Genomic DNA, 18,847 nt, shown 5'->3' with positions numbered 1-18,847 from the left:
CCTCATATTAAAACGTAACATCTCCCTCTTAAATATTTGACAATTTTTTAATATTTTAAAATAAACTAAAATTGTTTTCCTTTTACATACACTGGAACAGAAATAATGAAGAGGAATATGCCAAAATATTTGTTATCATGTTGATGTTATGTTTGTAGAGGAATTGCGACGACACATCGTTCAATTTCGACCTGCCATTCGGGAATGGTTTGAGGATGAGTTTTTTAATCGGCATCGGTTTTTTTAATCTTTTGGTCGCATCTGCCACATTCACTGTCTTAAGGTAACCTCACAAGAAAAGACAGGAGAAAAATCAGGAGACCGAGGGGGCTACAACCCCTTCGAAATCATTTATCCACGAAACCACGTGTAATCTAGCCGGTCTGCAGTAATAGTGTTTACAAATTTTTTAACGATTTGTATTTAGCGCTCACTGTTCACTGTGCCGTGAAAAATGTCATGAAGATTCGCTTACGTGACACTGCACACCAAACATCCTTTCTTTGTCTGTTCAGAGAAGACTCGTGCAGCTGATGTGGATTTTCCGTACACCAAATAATTTAATTCTGTGCATTCACGTATCCATCAAGGTGGAACCATGCCTTGTCAAACCGAAACCAGTCGTCGAGTTCTTCCCCGTCTGGCGTTACAGATGACATGAACCACTGACAGAAAGCTACACGTTTTCTAGTGTCTGCAGGTAATAACTCGTGAACAACACGAATTCTGTACGGTTGCACCTTTAAACACTTAAACGATGCCATGTGGGCACTACCTACGGAGAGACCGTACTGGCTAGATAGGCGTCGCACATTAATTGGGACTAATGGAATATGCAACTTGCACGTTGATAAACTTTTCTGGTATTAACACTTTCGGTCGACCACTTTTGGTCGCATCTGCCACATTCACTGTCTCTTGGAACTTTTCGTACAGACTCTTGATGGGGGACTTCCACACCGTACTTTTCTTTGAAGGCATTCTGGGTCTGGGCATAACTGGCAAGTATAATGTATTGGGAGATAATGAATATTCTCTGCTGCATTGTGTAACCCATTTTCCTCAATTAAACTTGCAAAAAAAGAAGGAAACTTTCTTCCGTAAGGTTGGATCACTTTTTGAACACTCTGTATATATTTTTTATTAGTAAAATTAAAAATTGGCTGATAAATTTGATCCTTATTAATTAGGGATCTTTTTTTTCATGTAAATTATTATTGAAGTACTTAGTATAATTAATATTTTTAAACTATTGTGATAGATTATGCACAATAAAAATTTGTTAAACGAATTACAATATTATTTTAAAAAATGAATGAAGTCCTGTTCTTTTTTATGAATACTTGCCGTATATAAATTGTATTTCTTGGAAGAAGAAAAAAGTCTAAAATATAATAAATTGATTTTACTCGCCTATTATTTATAATTTATTGTATTATTTTTCTACTTACTTTAACTGTATTATTTTTCTACAATACTTTTACTGTATTACTTTTCTACAGCTATTTACTTCTGAATTAATTCAAATAATAAAACCAAGGAAATAAAAAAAATTGTCATACTATTATCAGTTACAGTGTATAAACTAACTGATAGATGTAAGCGTATAAAAACGAATTATATTGTTAAAACTGTTGTGCATTAGTGAAGACATTTTCGTTGGAAAGACGCTGCGTTTTTATACTAGTTTTTACTATTGTTTGTGTGGCCCGTCTGGATATACAAACAATTGTTGTAAAAAAAACAAAGAAAAGAAGTTAATGATGACATTTATATAAAAAATAACGTTAGTACTACTAGTTTATTGATTTGTTTCAAAATATGTAAAAAAGCGGGTTATACTTTAAAAAATTGCAATATTGGATAAAACTTTTATGAAACGATTTATGTACATTAATGATCCTACTAATTTGTACTCTTTGGTCTTTATTTATTTTTTTATATTCTTAAAAAAACTTTCTAAAAACTAGACAATTTTTAAGAATATTTTCTCTTCATGCTATAAAAATTTAACTGAAAATATCAACAAAAACATTTTTTGTGTTTTAAGCAAAAATTATAGTAGATTTCTATACATTTTTACCTGTTCGTTATACGATTTGTTTTTGAGAGAGATAAAATAATTAAAAAATCCCTTTTGACACGACGGAAGGCGGAGGTTGATTTCACCGGTGCTAAGTAGGGGATAAAAAAGATTTTCGCCTTAAAGTTAAGAAAAACTTCAAATTAACTCAATACGACAATGGTTGCAAATGAAAAAATGTTTCACATGTTTAGCAGATGACAAGCCCCATTTTACAATTCCAGCAACATTTTGGTCATCCTTTACTGTAAGGGTTGGTCATATCAAAAGTTTTAAGTAATGCTTAGAGCAGTAACAACAATTTTAAAGCGATTAGTTACTTGCCTATTATGGGAGGTATGATTCTTTTTTGTCTTCGAAACCCCATTTTTTCCATCCCCTAGGCCAATGTTTGGTGACATAAAAAAATTTTACTTAGATAAGTTTTAGGCTCTTACCTTATGAATAGTAAAAACTTTAAACGAATTCGATATTTTACTTAATAAGAAAGTTATAGCGATATTTTGTTGTTTTTTTTTCAAAAAAGCTTCCCCATTTTCATCCCTATGGTCCGATTTTGCCCATTAACGATGTCAAATGAGATTTTGGGTAGTTACATCTTATGTATCAATTTAAAAGTGATTGACGCAAAATTAAGGCAGTTATCGTATCTACAATAAAGTGAAATGTATATATATATATATATATATATATATATATATATGTACAAATATCAACTTTTGAACTGATGGTGGTTTTGGAGACTGGGGGATGAGAGACGCGAAGATAAATCGAAATTTTCCGGAAGTAGAATCATGGCACCCATTATAAAATAGGTAGATTTCTTTAGAAATCTACCTAAAAGAACCTACCTAGTGGCGAACACCTTTAGTGGCGAACACTGTATTTTACCAAGGACAAAGAAGCGATGAAGTGAAATAAAATGGAGTGAATTGGTGAAATGTCGTGAACACTTAGAAAATGGACCTAGAACATACACACACATATATATTAGCCGGTGGGCGAATTAAGAGAGCCCCGACCGATCTAGCCAGGACCCTCGCTATATTTCTTACCATCATGGTTGTGAAAATAATACTGATAAATAACGAAGAATTCAAGCTTTATAAGAACCTGAAAAAGAAACTAAATTATAGAAGACAGATCAGTAGTAACTATGATAACTAAAATACATAGGTCTTTAGGATAACTTCATAACTTATTTCTGAACTTATTTCTGTTGCCATGGTGACAGAAATTAATTTAATTTTTAATTATTGATCTTTTCTTGTTTCATGAATATCTTTGATAATTTTACCCTCAAAGGAGCTAGAACCACGGTCTATACTTAAAACCTTCCCTGGTATAACTCGAATGTATCCTGCAAATTTGGAAGCAATCGGTGATTGGTTCTCGCATGATACGATTTCGTTTGGAGTGTCCTTAATTTCATCGTCATCTTGAAGGCTAGTTATGGAAGCAAAGTTTTTACGCCCACAAATCGCCTTCAATTTCCTCCAAACGTCTGATGCAGTAGTAGTTCTGTCAATGGATGACACGTTATTGCTGTCAGGATCGTTTCTTTGAATCTATCATGAGACGTTTTGCATACGCCCTGTATTTTTTAAAGGCAATCAGATTATCTGTGGTAGAACGTTTCTTAAAGGCGTTATACGCTCTTTTCTTTCTTTTAATAGCTTCACTAATTTCATCGTTCCACCATGGAACGGGTTTCTTCGTAAGTTTCTCAGATGTTTTGGGAATATATCTCGATGCCGAGTCAAGTATCGCATTTGTTATAGCGTCGACATCGTCCCCGATAACTCCAGTTGTATCGGGGAGTATCGTCTTAGCTGTGAAGCTCGTCCAATCTGCCTTGTCAAACAACCATCTTTTAGAGATGGGGTATATTTTTCTTGTAACATCAGTTACAATTTACACCAGGAAATGATCGCTTCCATGCAAACCGTCTAAAACATGGAAGGTGTACCTCGGTGCTATCGATCCGGTTATGAGAGCAAGATCTATACAGGACGTCGATCCATCTCTGGCATTGAAAAAGGATCCTGACCCATCGTTTAAAAGAATAAGTTCGGAATTCATCAGGAACCTTTCCAATTCTCTTCCGCGGGGATCTACTCGATCCAATCCCCAAAGAGAATTATGAGCATTAAAGTCACCCACCAGTAAACAGGTGAGGGAAGTTCAAAAATTAATCGCGCTATGTCATCCTCCTTCCAATCAAAAATCGGCAAGTATATGCTGCAGACAATAATCTAAAGCGGACGCTTCATTCTAATGGCAACCGCGTGTAGGTTTGTATTTAGATCAACCGCTTCGGCGGTAGCTCTAATCGATGTTAATATGGCTACTCCACTTCTAACTCTTACTTTTGGCGGTTGATCTCGCCGAAATATATCGTATCCTCTTAATTTAAAATTTTCATTTCGGCAGAAATGTGTTTCTTGCAGACATATATAAATCGGGTCTACATCATGTAGCAAGCGTTGGAGCTCATGGATGTTTGAAAAACATCCATTTTACAATCGACTCGATGATTTTAAATTAAATTATGGCCTTGGTTTACCTTTGGCCAGCCTTTTTTTCTTTTCTTCTCCATACTGCAAACAGCTTCGTGTTCGCGGAGAACGTCGTCACCCGTATAGCTTCCGGTCTCCAAATCGGAGACCACCGAAGCCGCCGACGACGACGGACATGGATCGGCGCCGGTTTCAGGCGCCGATTGAGAGGCGGCAACCTGGCCGACCCCGGACACGGGGATCGCACCAGTCACCGCCAGTGGAGGGGGGACACTTGCCCCCCTGTGTGATTTTTTGTGGCCTCTGGGGTTTAGAGGCCACTTCAGTTGAAGGAGGCTTGGGAGCCTCCATAACAGATTCTGTAGGTATCACCTTTTTCCTATCATTAAGGATCTCGCTAAGACGGACTCGGCATTCTGGTTTAGCGTCCGTTTTCTTCTGAACAAGAGCAATTTTCGGAGATTTATCTTCAGGAGGCTGTACTAATATCTTTGGCTTTACAGGTTCTTTACTATTGAAAGGCTTCATTTTATTTTCAATAATTCTTTCAATCATGTTAGCCAAAGTGGGCTCAAGTTTGTTGATTAGCTGACTTTCATCGAGAGCAACTGGAGCAGAAGCAGGAACAGCAGCCGCAGCCTGAGCGTAAGTTGTTGTTGCTCTAGGTTTGCGGGCGTTTACTATTTTTTTAGCTTCGAGGTAGCTGACTTTTTGCAGGGTTTTAACTTCCTGCACAGCTACCTCGTCTTTGTAGATAGGACAATTCCTGGATCTACATGAATGCTGTCCCTTGCAATTGATACATGTAGGAGACTGCTTACACGGCTCTCCTTCATGCACCTCATCGCCGCACACGCATATTTGCGGTCTCTCACATCTAAGAGCGGTGTGGCCAAAGCGTTGGCACTTAAAGCATCTCATTGGCTGCGGGACAAATGCCCGCACATCCAGTCGATGTATTCCCGCTCTTACCTTCTCCGGCAAAGTAGGCCGGTTAAATGTGAGAACATGAGAGGCTGAAGGTAGAACCTCGCCATTCCTTCCCATGTTCAATCGACGACACTCTATTACTCCTTGTGATACATTCTTCAACAATTTCTTGCTCCGAATAGTTTAAAAGATCCCGACAGACCACAACACCCCTTGAGATGTTGAGCGTACCATGGGGATCGACGCGTACAGCCAATTCTCCAATTTTTTTCAGCCCTAGGATCTTCTGAGACTGAGTATCATTTACAGTCTCCACATGAAGTCCACTGAAGGTTTTCCTAATTTCCTTAACAGGGCCTCCAGCACATTTATTTATTTCCCGAGCAATGAGAAAGGGACTCGCCCTCGAGAAATTACCATCTTCCTTTGTAATCACTAAGTATTTAGGTTTTGGTACATTGCTCTTGAAAAAAGCTTTTTGCAAGCTCTTTCTTCCCTCAACCTCAATACGACGAGATTCTGCACTCTTTCTCCGTTTCGCCTCAGGCGAAACGGCTGGTTTTAAACGAGGGTGTTTTCGTAAACCCTCTGCCACGTTTGATTGTTGCTCAACTTGCATGATTACTAATCCCTTCTGTAGTAAGACTAGCCGCCGCCGGGGTACACCCCCACTCCAGGGCTACCAAACCAGGAGGTCCGTTCCCGTACTCCGGTGAAACCGGCATATGTCTTGGCAGAGAGCGGATGCGCAGTCTTTGCACTGACTCCAGGCACCTACACACCGAGGTTACAGGGCTCCCATGCGCCGAAAAACATGGCCACCTTAACTACATGCTTGCCATCGCAGGGGCATGTGGACAGCGAAAGGCCTCCGTTACACCTGCAAATAACTTCAGCCGTGACCGCCACATCGCCAGCTCTAAATATGGATGAGTCCACTTCCAGTTCGTTTAGTTGTGCATGATCTGCAGGTGGCCGATAAATCCAGTCCGTTTGGTGACCTGAAGGTGGAAACAGGTCAAAAGAAAAGCATATCCGAGGAATTTACTCGGAACCCCGTTAGCCAGTTATGTGTGCTGATTTTACGTATGTACAGCTGTAGCCGCCCTGGACGTGGAACGTAGATGTTGTGTTCCGGACGTGGGGATTACCTACCTCTGGGCATTTTTATTATTATTCTCTTGGGCAAGCCCAGTAAAACCTGCCCAAAGACAAGGCGCAGGAGCTATAACTATTGTTCTGACATGTATTGTATATGGTAACATGAACTATTGAATACTATGGGTGAGATATATGAATGAGACAAAATACCAGACATGAAAATTTATGAACTGCCAAATGTTAACGGCCACTGTCCCCCGCCCGCAGCTCCACCTGATCGTCCCCTTCAATAACAGTACAATAACATCTTATCGCTCTAGCTTGTGATGTACCGACGGACCAAGCGGCATGCATTCAGCAACACAGCCTTCTGCATTGGTCGGAACAGATTTGCTGGTGCTCCAACGGATCTTAATGAATCATGCAGAGAACGTGGAATCTCTCCCATCGCACCCAAAACCACCGGGACTACCATTACGCTCTCCTGGTCCCAAACCTCCCTGACTTCATCTGCAAGATCCCTATACTTCACTAGTTTTTCCGTGTACTTCTTCACTATGTTGGTGGACAATGGGATTGTGACATCAATCAGGAGAAGATCACCTTCTCCTGCTTCTTGGTCAGAACGATGTCTGGTCTATTATGCTCCACTGTCCTGTCCGTCAGAATAGTACGATCGTAGTACAGTTTATACTGATCGTCCTTAATACAGATTGAGGAGCATACTTAAAATGCGGGACTGAAACGGCAAGGAGACCTAGGTCCAAAGCGAGTCTCTGATGAAGTATCTTCGGCACGTTGTTATGTCGGACTATATACCCTTGCAGCTAAAAACTGACACCCGTTAACGACATGTTCGATGGACTCGTTGGTCGATCCACAAAGACGGCACAGATCAATGGTTACAGCAGGATTCTTAACGAAATGCTTTCTGTAGCTGAGTGTGCTGACGACCCTATCCTGTATAGCAAATACAAGGCCCTCTGTCTCAGCAAACAACTCGGCATACTCCAGCCAGGCCACAGATGCATCTCGATCAACTGCTTCATCCATAAGCGCCGCATAGTACCTCCCATGCAACTCCCTTGAACGCCACCTATCCATCACACTGATCTCGGAGAATGTATCCTCAAGGGGCTGGAATTTCTCATCACTAAGGCGCATTGAGGTTAGACTACTGTCACTTTTTACTATAACACCGTGGAGCAAGCTGGATTGGCTCTTCTCTAGGAAGTATTTCCGGAATTTCAGCAGCTGTTTTGTTTGAACCTCCCGCAAATTCACAACGCCTCTTCCTCCTCTATTCCTGGACAGGTGAAACCGCTCGACGGAGCTGCGGAGGTGATGGGAGCGGTGTCGCGTGAACGATACACGCATCATTCTATTAAGCCCTTCAAGGTATGTCAGCGTCCAATTTATCACGCCAAAGCTATAGGAAATCAACGGAACGGCAAATGTGTTAATGCAAATGTGTTACCTTATTAGAACCACTCAACTGGGAACCCATGACGGCTCTTACTCTACTCTTGAAGCCAGATGTAAGGGCCTCTTTCGCTCGACTATGGCTAATTCCAATATCCTGCAGGAAACCAAGGTACGTATATGTCTCACCACGCTGCAGTGCATTCATGTGTGCAGGAGCATCCATCTTCGGCACTTCACACGCCTCAATCTGTGACCATTTTCCGCTCTTCATGTCATTGACCCTACACTTGTCAAGACCAAAACTCATGCATATGTCGACACTGAACCTCTCGACTAATTTGACAAGTAGCCCCTACTACCCTGACGACACCCTTTCTGCTCCTCAGTTAAGATCTGATGTCTCTCAAGATGCTTATTGATTTTGGCAGTGAGAACAGAAGTAAAAACTTATATATTGTAGGGAGGCAGGTAATAGGTCTGTACTTGGACGGGTCTGCCGTCGCAGTAGAAGATTTTGAGATCAGATAGGTCATCCCCTGGGTGAAAAAGGTTGACATTAGACTTGCATCTCGCAAGTTGGCAGAGTAAAATTCTGCAAGACGCTTGTGAACAGAAGAAAAGCGCTTGTACCAAAAGTTATGCACTCCATCAATCCCAGGCGCCTTCCAATTATGGATTTTCCTAATCGCCTCTTGTACATCTTCTAGAGTGATTAAATGATCTACCATTGTCTGGACTCTATCAACTCGTTTTCGTTCCTCACGGATCCACCTTGCCCCACTGTTATGCTGTGAGGAACACGACCAAAGCGGGCCCCAATAACCCAAGACCTCCTCACTAGTAACGAACGCGTTCGCCTGAGGTTGTTGCTGAGGTGAAACCTGCAACTGCTTATACAGCTCCTTTTGATTGGTACGGAACAAGTGAGCTTGTTCCCGGCGCATGTTACTCTGCCGATACCGCTGTAGCCGACATGACAGTACCATCAATCGTTGTTTTAACAAATCCAGGATTTCATGGCCGGTGATGTTTTCCGGGTTCTCATACGTTCGGATTGTCGACTCCGCCGCCGATCGGATCCTTCCACTGAGGTTAGCAGATGTTAAGAAACTGGACAAACGACCAATCTCTTTCCTCAGCTTATCGACTTTCCTACACTGTCTCTCCTCCCAAGGTGGACGCTGGGAACTCTTACGCGTTGCAGGAGCGACGATTCGCTGGCCATTTGCTTTGACTGCCGTGATCGCACCGATGTACACTAACTCATGGAGCTCAGTTATGGAGGGTACTAATCTTACTTTTTCTTCAAGAATTTCATTAATAAGGCCCACTATATTTCTCGTGCCGCGATACCCAGTCTTGGTATACGCTGTCTGGCCGACGGAATCATACCACCATACAGCATCTCGTTCTCTGCAAATTGATTGGAGAGGGGATTGTTGGCTCTTCTACAGCACTTTCATTTGAAGATGGGCTGGACAACAACCCTAACTCCCTAGAAACATCAGCTCGGATTAACGCCACCACATCCGCAGGAACCCTATTAGACTTAAAAAGGGATCTGCGCTGATCCAGGATGTTTTGGACAGACTTACATAGTAGCTCAGGGAACTTCTCAACCATCGCTTGGTGCAGCGGAACACTATACGGTTTCATGTCCGATTCCATTTTTGTTATAGTTAGGTAGGTACGGTAAAGGAAGGCATTATGTTCATCTGTCCATTTAAACCGCTTCCTATCCCGGGAAGGAAGCGCTGTGGCACTGGGTGACTGAACTTCAGCCACAACAGAAGGCACAGAAGACGTTCAAGGCCTTGTGGTACCATTAGGTGAGGCGCCGCCACTCGCTCCAGCACTCCTCATCCCAGATTGAACATCACGACGGCTCCTAAGGGTGTCAGCCCGCAACACCCTACCGCCCCGGTATTTATTCACATCGTTGTACTCCATTAATTTTCAAAACAAATGGGTAACAGGATTATTATTATTATTATCTGATGCTTCTGAAGACACATTGTTGGTACAAAGAGTCCTTGTCATTAGTGAAGTCCCTGTCGAATTTGAAACTGCAAACAGATGGTTTTCACGTTGTGCTTTCCATTTTTCGCAATGATTTGTCTTCAGTATGACCCAAACCTATGTTCTGCACGAGGAAAATCTTGTCCTTAAGCAGATCATACTTGAACTTAGCGCTTGCTTGTATTGAAAGTTCATACATGACGCCAGAATATTCATAGATTGTAAAGAAGCGACCTCCGAAAAATAATGAAGATAAAGCATTTACTCCAATTTCAAAATCCAAGTTCTAAATCGATTCTGAATGCCAATGTTTTCGTTCGTTTTGCTACTAAGTTAGATAGAAATAAGTTAGATGCAAATATTGCAAATATTCGCTGCACCAGAGATAAATAAAAATATAAATTAGCGCAACGATTCACCGTTGATAGATGATGATTTGGAACCATCCCAGAATAGAATGGGTAGCTGAACCGATGTGGTTATAAGAAAGAAAACATCTAAATCAAATCATAGTAAAGTTGAGTTCTGTCAATCCTCTCAATCGAGGAAGTCAACGAAGAAACCAGTTACGGCTGGATCGAATATTTCCTTTGTTGATCTTTTTGCCCGAGGAAGGCGACCTTGTTGCGTCGAAATTTAAACCTTCGGTCTCGTTATGGTAAATAATTTGTTGAGCCCTTGGAACTTACCTATTCTGAATGTATTCGATTGAAAACAAAATTTGATTTCTATAACTCTTTTCCAGTGGATGTTTACGAATCCGACTTTGACAGGATTAATTATCCTGCAATCCTGCAATTTGCCTTCAGGGTGTTTTGTTATTAGCGCTACTGTAGGAAACTTATACAGATCTCCAAATATCAAGACAATGAATTCAGTACGCCTTTGGAGGTAGCCCAATCCCAGATAACACGTTGACGGGGATTTCAATCTACTACCAGAATGTTAGAGAAATTTGCATTAATATTTTCAGGACCGCCGTCGCGCATACGCGACTGCAGTAAACTGTCCGCACAAACTACGGTCGCGTAAACTCGTTTTAGATTTTGTAATTTCAGTAGTATCATCGTGTTAAAGCGATTACGTAATTCTTTCACCGACATGTGCTGCACTTTATTGGCTTTAAAATGAACTATTTGAACTATCGATAAGTTGCAGCTATACCTAGAAATAGAGAGAATAGAATCATACTACCAGCGTCCTAAAACTAGTTTCTGTAAGTTTTGTTTAACTCTGTTAGTAAACATGGCCGATTCGTCGCATTCGTGTCCAGGATTTATTTCTTCTTGTTAAAGCTCTAATAACGCCCGAAATTATTTAGCATACAGTGAATGAAACAAACGTATATTATACCCAATCCTCTGATAAACCGATCTTGCTATTTCAAATTTACAACGATGGTAACCAATCGACATAGATGAATTGTCTACAATTTTTAGTTTCATCACGCTTATGCTAAAAAATAAGGGAAATTCTATAAAAGAGTAGTGGTCAACAGACATTCCCCAATATTTCCAAAACGATAGCTAGTCAGATATTTGAACATTCTTAGTATGCATCATTTTTTCAGTAATAAAGATCAACCACCCGGCTTCCGTCGTTTCAAAATTCAACAATTATTAGATAAAATGAAAACAATTTCTCAAATGTGTTTTATCCAATTAAAAATGTAGTAAGTGACGAGTCCTTAGTTTTGTTCAAAGGAAGGCTTAATTTTGTTTATGTTTATAATAAAAATTGTGTTTTAAAATCTGACTACCAAAAAAATATATATATGCCAGAAGTTGTCTATAAGTAAAGACCGTTTCATTGTAAAAAAAATTCTGAAAATTATAAATAATTTTTATTTCTCTTAAACTACATACTTTATACTACTTCTCTATATAATCGCCACATGAATTAAGACATTTATGGTAGCGATACACCAGCTTCAATATACTTTCGTCGTATTCTGCAGCTGCCAGTCCATTTAGCCACTGAATAACAGCAAGTTCATCGTCATCCACGAATCGCTTACCACTCAAAGATTCTATCAATTTCCCAAACAAATGATAATCAGAAGGAGCTAAGTCTGAACCGTATGGTGGGTGATTGTAAATTTCCCATCCAAATGTTTTCAGTAAATCACGTGTCGGATCCGCAATATGTGGACGTGGATTATCGTGCAGCAGGACGACGCCGTCAGTCGCCGCCCACGTCGCCGATTTTGAATGGCGCGCCGTAACTTATGTAGAGTTTCGCAGTAGGCTTCTACACTTATAGTCGTTCCACGTGGCATGAAATCAATCAGCAGTATGCCAGACCGATCCCAAGACAGTGGCCATCAGTTTGCGTGCAAATGGCTGTGGCTTGACCTTTGTCGGTTTGGTTGGTGATTGAGGATGACGACATTCACTTGACTGTCGTTTTCGCTCTGGCAATACGAAATCTCTGTTTCATCGCCGGTAACAATCGAATTAAGGAACTCATCACTTTTTCTGTGTACCCCATCAGAAATTTCAAAGCAGATTCCATTCGAATTTTTTTATAACGTTCCGTTAAGACGTGCGGCATCCAACGTGCGCAAACCTTTCTGAAGCTTAAATGGTCATGAAAAATGCGACCGATAACAGCCCTTGAAATATCAGGAAAAAGAAGGGCCAGGTCGGAAATCGTTGAGCGACGATTTTTTCCAATTTCATCATCGACGATTTTCGACACGTCCTCGGTGATTATCGACGGCCTCCCCGAAAGTTCTACATCATGCACATTAATTCTGTTATTTCTGAACCTTTCACACCATTTTCGGATATTTCTTTCATTATCATCGTACACAACTAAATGCCTATGAATTTCAGCCGGCTTAACGTTTTGATGGTTTAAAAATCTTATGATTCCACGTATTTCACAGTCGGCGGCAACATCGATTTTCCTATTCATTTTATAACGTACTAACTCACGTGTAATCAAAGATACAGACAACAATGCAGTGTGTACATTACTAGCGTGGCTATGAACGACACAAGTTCGCCAACTTTAAGGAGAAAAATTTTCCAACGGTCTTTACTTTAGAGATATCCTTCGTAGTTTTAAATTTTAAATGAATTAAAATAATATTTATTCCTAGTGATTGTGAAGTGATAAATCACACAGAGAATAACTACATAAAGATCAGTCAGTATCTTTAATAAAATAACCTAGTCTGAGTATGAAGTAGGATTTACAATGTGCTAGTCCCGAAAAGGTTAAGAGCAGGAAAGTGTTTTCCTCTGAAGTTGACTACGGTCATGGTATTGTTACTCTATCAGATACTTGGTTAGATGAGAAGCACACGAAGTTTTGCTTCTTTCCTGAATTGTTAGCTGTTTTTAGGGCTAATAGAAATTATACTAAAGCCACCCGCCGAGGCGGTGATGTTTTATTGACTGCGGGTAGAAGCATTGACTGTTTTCGGAGAACAGATCTCGAGTTGGTGGATGAGGCGATACGGATCAAATTTCCCCGTCCGGGTAGAAAAAGCATTTTAATTTCTCACCACTATTTTTCTCCGTTTTTATCTCCAATGACTTTGGAAAATTGTTTGAAATCTCTTTTGGATGTACTGGATGCGTTATCATGTAATTATTTTGGGTGATTTCAACACCCCTGGAATTTCGTGGAAATCTAGGAGTTATCGTCATAATGTTATTTATTATTCTAAATGCAGAACGAGATCCATTTTCAAATTTATGATCTCGCTGCACTTGATATAGTATTCTATGGGATGAAGATTTTATCATTAATCACTCTGTTCTTTATCTAGTTCTATCCAACGATGCCATTACTTTAAATTTTGAAGTTGATCCTCTGGTTAAGATATATCGGCTTCATCCGACGTTTACAATCAAGAAATTTGAGTTGATCACCTTAGATGCAACTAGAGTTGCATCTAAGCAACTCGTGACGATTATCGGAATATCTTCGCTGAAATTTCTCAAACAGCTTGAAGTAATGTTTTGCTTAAAATCAATGTTGATATAGCAGTAGTTGAGTTATAAGATAGAAGTGTTAAATCCATTAACAATGACATTCATTCCGTGAATTCCGTGCCAGCAATTTTCCGATTTGGTTTTCGAAAAACCTTATTAACCTGTTGAAAAAGAAGAGGGCGCGCTTTAGCTTTAAACGTTCTTGACTTACTACTGATCATGAACAATTTTCGCTTTTGAGGAGTTAAGTTAAGCATACCCTCCAGCGGGATAAGCTAATTTACGCTCAACGTGTAAGAGTGAACTTCACAGCGAGCCTTCTAATCTTTGGACGTTTGTCGCGAAAAATAAGGCTGATACCAACTGTGCTGTTGCCCCAATTGCCGAAGGTAAAGTCTTGACGGATTCTCGGGTAGCGTGCGAGGCGTTTGGAGAACACTTCGAGTCAGCCTACCAGAAGTTTTACCTTGTTGACGAAGAACCTTTGCTGGCATTATCAGCTTTAAACGCCGCAGAACTTACGTTTCTTTCTATTTTGCCAAGTCGCATGATGACTGCAGTAAAAGAGATCAGTGGAAATTCTGCTGTAGGTATTTATAAGATACCAGCATTCATAATTAAGGGCACTGATGACCTCATCGCTCCAGTTCTTGCACCTCTCTATTTCTGGAGTCTCGCAAATAGTTTTTTTCCTCCACCTGGAAAACAAGCCTTGGTCACTCCTTCCTGGAAGTCAGTTCTTCCCACTATATCTAAGGTCTTGGAAAGAAGTTCTTTTGGAAACATCTTTCTCATGACCAACACATTCTTCCGCTGATGCAGCACGGTTTAAGAAAGAGCCGATTAACATCGTTCAATCTGGCAGTATTCTTGACAACAACAGACCCTGCAGTTCAACAGGAAAAACAAATAGATGTATTATGATTTGCAAAAAGCCTCTGATAAAGTGTCCTATAACTGGCTGCTTCAAAGGTTCCCAATTTTGGATTTAGTATGTAGCACATCAACTGGACAAGGTCTTATCTTCAAGGTAGAACTTTCCCGGTGTGTTATGCTGGCAATATTTCCCGTCCTTTTTCTATATCTTCCGGAGTTCCCCAAGGATCAAATCTTGGTTCCCTTCTGTTCCTTTTATTCATTAATGACATTGTTGATGTAACTGATTTTAAATTACATCTGTATGCAGATCATTTAAATTATATACGAGTAGTACAATATTTTCACTAGACGATCATCATATTTTACAAAATAATATTAATAAAATTTGTGATTGAGCACGAACCTTTATACTTCTTAATGTGGAAATAAAGTCAAGTTTTATCATTCCTAAGGAAAAATTTCCATCTCGAATTAGAATTTTAGTATTGGTGACGTATCTATAAATAGAGTATATGGTGAGGCATCTAGGTATCTTGTTTCGATAAGCTTTTCTTAGAAAAATACACGGAGAGGAGAGTCAGTAAAGCTAGGAGAACCCTTAATCTCTTACAATGAGTGGCGTGTAACTTTAAAAGCGTGAACACTCCTTGTTCTTCTATACAAGTCAACTGTGAGGTTTCATCAATACAGCCATCTGAAATTGGGACCGAGAATATATCTTTATTATGATTGAGAGTGTTCAGGAAAGGTTTCTTTCGTGGCTTAAGGGGAAGTTTCATTTCCCGCCATCTGTGACGAAAGAATGTATCCGTCAACAATTCCACTTTCCACTTGTTGCTGATAGATGTTTCTGGGATGACCTGCATTTTATCATATGCTCCACGGCAAGGTAAAACAAGAAATGGGGATTTTTCTACGAGTGCCTCAGTCCTTCATAATTTTTTTTTTTTAATGAATGAGCGGGCATCAACTGCTACGGTCATTAGCCTGTAAGGAATTATACGATTTCTCAGTCTCGTCTAAAAACTGAAAAGGTAATGAAAGGGTAACGTAATGAAAGGGGTATAACGATAGCTAATCAACTCGAAAATACGACTGACTTCTTCGCTTTAAAAGATTAGAAGTTAAAAGGATCCCTCGTGAGGCAATAGGGGAATGAGCGTCACTGTTACATTCCCTGATCGAGAAGAAAAAAGAAAGAGAATATATAGTAAGTACCTGTTAAAGTTTAATTTATCTCATAAATTTTAATTTTAATTTTAATTTTAATTTCTACTTTGTATTTCATTGTATATGTTCCACACACAACGGACAAGAGTTTAAATAAACTATTATGTTGTTTTCGTTAAATAAATAAATTATAATAGTTATTTAAACGCTAATATTTCATGTAAAATGATAATCGTTCTGCCCATTAAAGGTATTGTTTTTTTTTTTAATAAACTTGTCAAAATTCGGTTTAAACTGTGTTATTATTATTAATATTAGAATTATTTAAAACGGAAAATTCCATGTAAAATTTTCCGTTTTAAATAACCTATTATACTATTTATAATCTTAAAAGTGCTTTTAAAGATATTGTATGTCTTTTTGAGTGTTTCTGAAGCATTTTATAATATTTTACAATTTTTTGTAAATACTGTTTAGTTGTCAATTAATATTTTTTATTATTATTTATTTGTTTTTTCTTATTTATTTACTTTTGTTTGTATTCACAGATGATTTTTTTAACAGTAGAATTGGTCTAGGTTTAGATTTCAAGTTAAACTTTTTAAAAACGGTTTTTGAAGCAGTCTTGCTTTCCAATTCATTTCAATAATTTTTCAGCGCAACTCTTTATTTAAATTTAATAGAATTAATTTTAGTTTAATCTTTTTCAAATTAAATTCTTCAAGCCGAGCAAGTCCTATGATCACCTAGTAAAGAAAATGCATAATCTTGTTAGGTGTCGAAAAATATGAAAATCTTTCTGCGCATTAGTGATATTGTTTTTTTATACATTAGGTAAAACTCGGTTTAAATTTGATAGTACATTTTACATCGATAGATTCCAAATTTCCCAACTGTTGTAATCACATTTTTAAATTATAATAATACGTATGTCTGATGTAATGTGTGTAACATATTTTTGCTACAATTTTTAAACCCAAATACTATAAAATTTTTAGATTAACTACCTTTAATCATGTTCATCTCTTTCATTTTTTTTAATTTCTAAAAATTCTTGCATTGTTAAAAAAATTCGTGGTTAGCAAATATATTTTTTCCATAATATCGTACTACTCTCTCTTTTTGTGTTTAGCCTCCGGTACCACCATAAGGTATTATTTCAGAGGATGAATGAGAATGGTATGTATGAATGTAAATGAAGTGCCTTGTACAGTCTCAGGTCGGCCATTCCTTAGATGTATGGTTAATTGAAACCCAACCACCAAAGAACTCCGGTATCCATGATCTAGTATTCAAATTCGTATGAAAGTAACTGATCGTATACTATCGTACTACTGAATACCTTTAGGTTACTAGTTATTATTAGATAATTTTTAACTGAAATGTATTAATGTAAAATTCATTAAGATAAAGTTTGAATGTTATTTTCTGCCCTTTCTAGCATTGTTAATCTAACAAAGCCAATCTCACGTGAGTGAGTAATAAAAATTGAGTGAGTGCTCACTAAAACTAAACCCACGAGCGAGTGCTAAAGGTAGTTTTCAAAATGGAGTTACTCCGAAACGCGTCAACTACGAATGGTAGAGTGATAATACTTGGAATGGCAGAAAATAACACTCATATCAATTATATTTCTAGTGCAAATATAAAATAAAATTTTATCTTTTATAAAAATGCATCTTACTTAATGCATTTTTATCAAATACACTTATCATTTAAGTAAAATGTGATTTATTGCTTTTTTATATCAATTTTAAATACAACTTGTTATGTTTTTATCATACGGATTTATTTAGCTGTATTAGAAGTGTTTTGCTTATTTATGATGTAATAACTTTGAGAAAAAAACTTATTTATAAACCATAGAATGATGAGATTATTTTATGTTAGGTTTACTCACGTTTTGCGTATCATGAAACATATCTGTAATGTGTATCGTGAAATATATCGTGATAACTCGTTAAAATAACTTCATTATATTAAAGTTTTTACGTCATGTTATAATTTTTATATCGTTAAAATTTAACTACAAAATATCTGCTATTCAGTTTACGTGTAAAATTAATACTTATGTTTACCATCAATTTAATTTTCATAACGAAGACAAACAGCTGAAAGTTCTGTTGCTTAACGAAAGGCCAGAACGGTTGCCGAAGTAGACACAGAATCACCAAAGAGACCATAACAAGAGATAGTCAAGAGCAACACTGATTTTTTCCACTATTTATAATGAAGATTATAATTATTCCTTAACTGGTTTTGAAATGCTACCTAGAGTGAAGGTTAAAATTAAGAAAAGTTCATAACGCGTTGGAGTCAAACCAAGAAATCATTTTTTTAAATAGATCATATTACAATCTGATGAAAATGAATTGAATCAAAAGAAATAAAAGCGGATTTTAGAAATATTTCTATAAATTATGAGTAGTACCTGGTAAAACAGAAAGACTATTAGAATAATAATATTACAAAAAATTTTCAAAATTTTTAAAAACTTGCTTTATACTTTTTTGTCATACTTGGATATATATCATCTGTATGATATACATAATATTATCATACTATAAATATATATTTATATTGTTTCCACAAATATTCCTAATTCGAAATCGGTGGGCGAACACAATGGCAACTCAGATGCGAGCTTGCGCAGAATAACGGATGAACTCTGATACAAGCATCACTACTGCCGCCCAGCGCAGATAACCGTGAAGTTCTCCCACCATAGCGGCGCTGCAGCCTCACCACTCTCAGGCTCCAATAAAATAACGTGC

Source organism: Lycorma delicatula, chromosome 2 (assembly GCF_047948215.1).
Source record: "Lycorma delicatula isolate Av1 chromosome 2, ASM4794821v1, whole genome shotgun sequence".
In the NCBI taxonomy this organism is placed as follows: Eukaryota; Metazoa; Arthropoda; class Insecta; order Hemiptera; family Fulgoridae; genus Lycorma; species Lycorma delicatula.
This window is presented reverse-complemented; position numbering follows the sequence as displayed.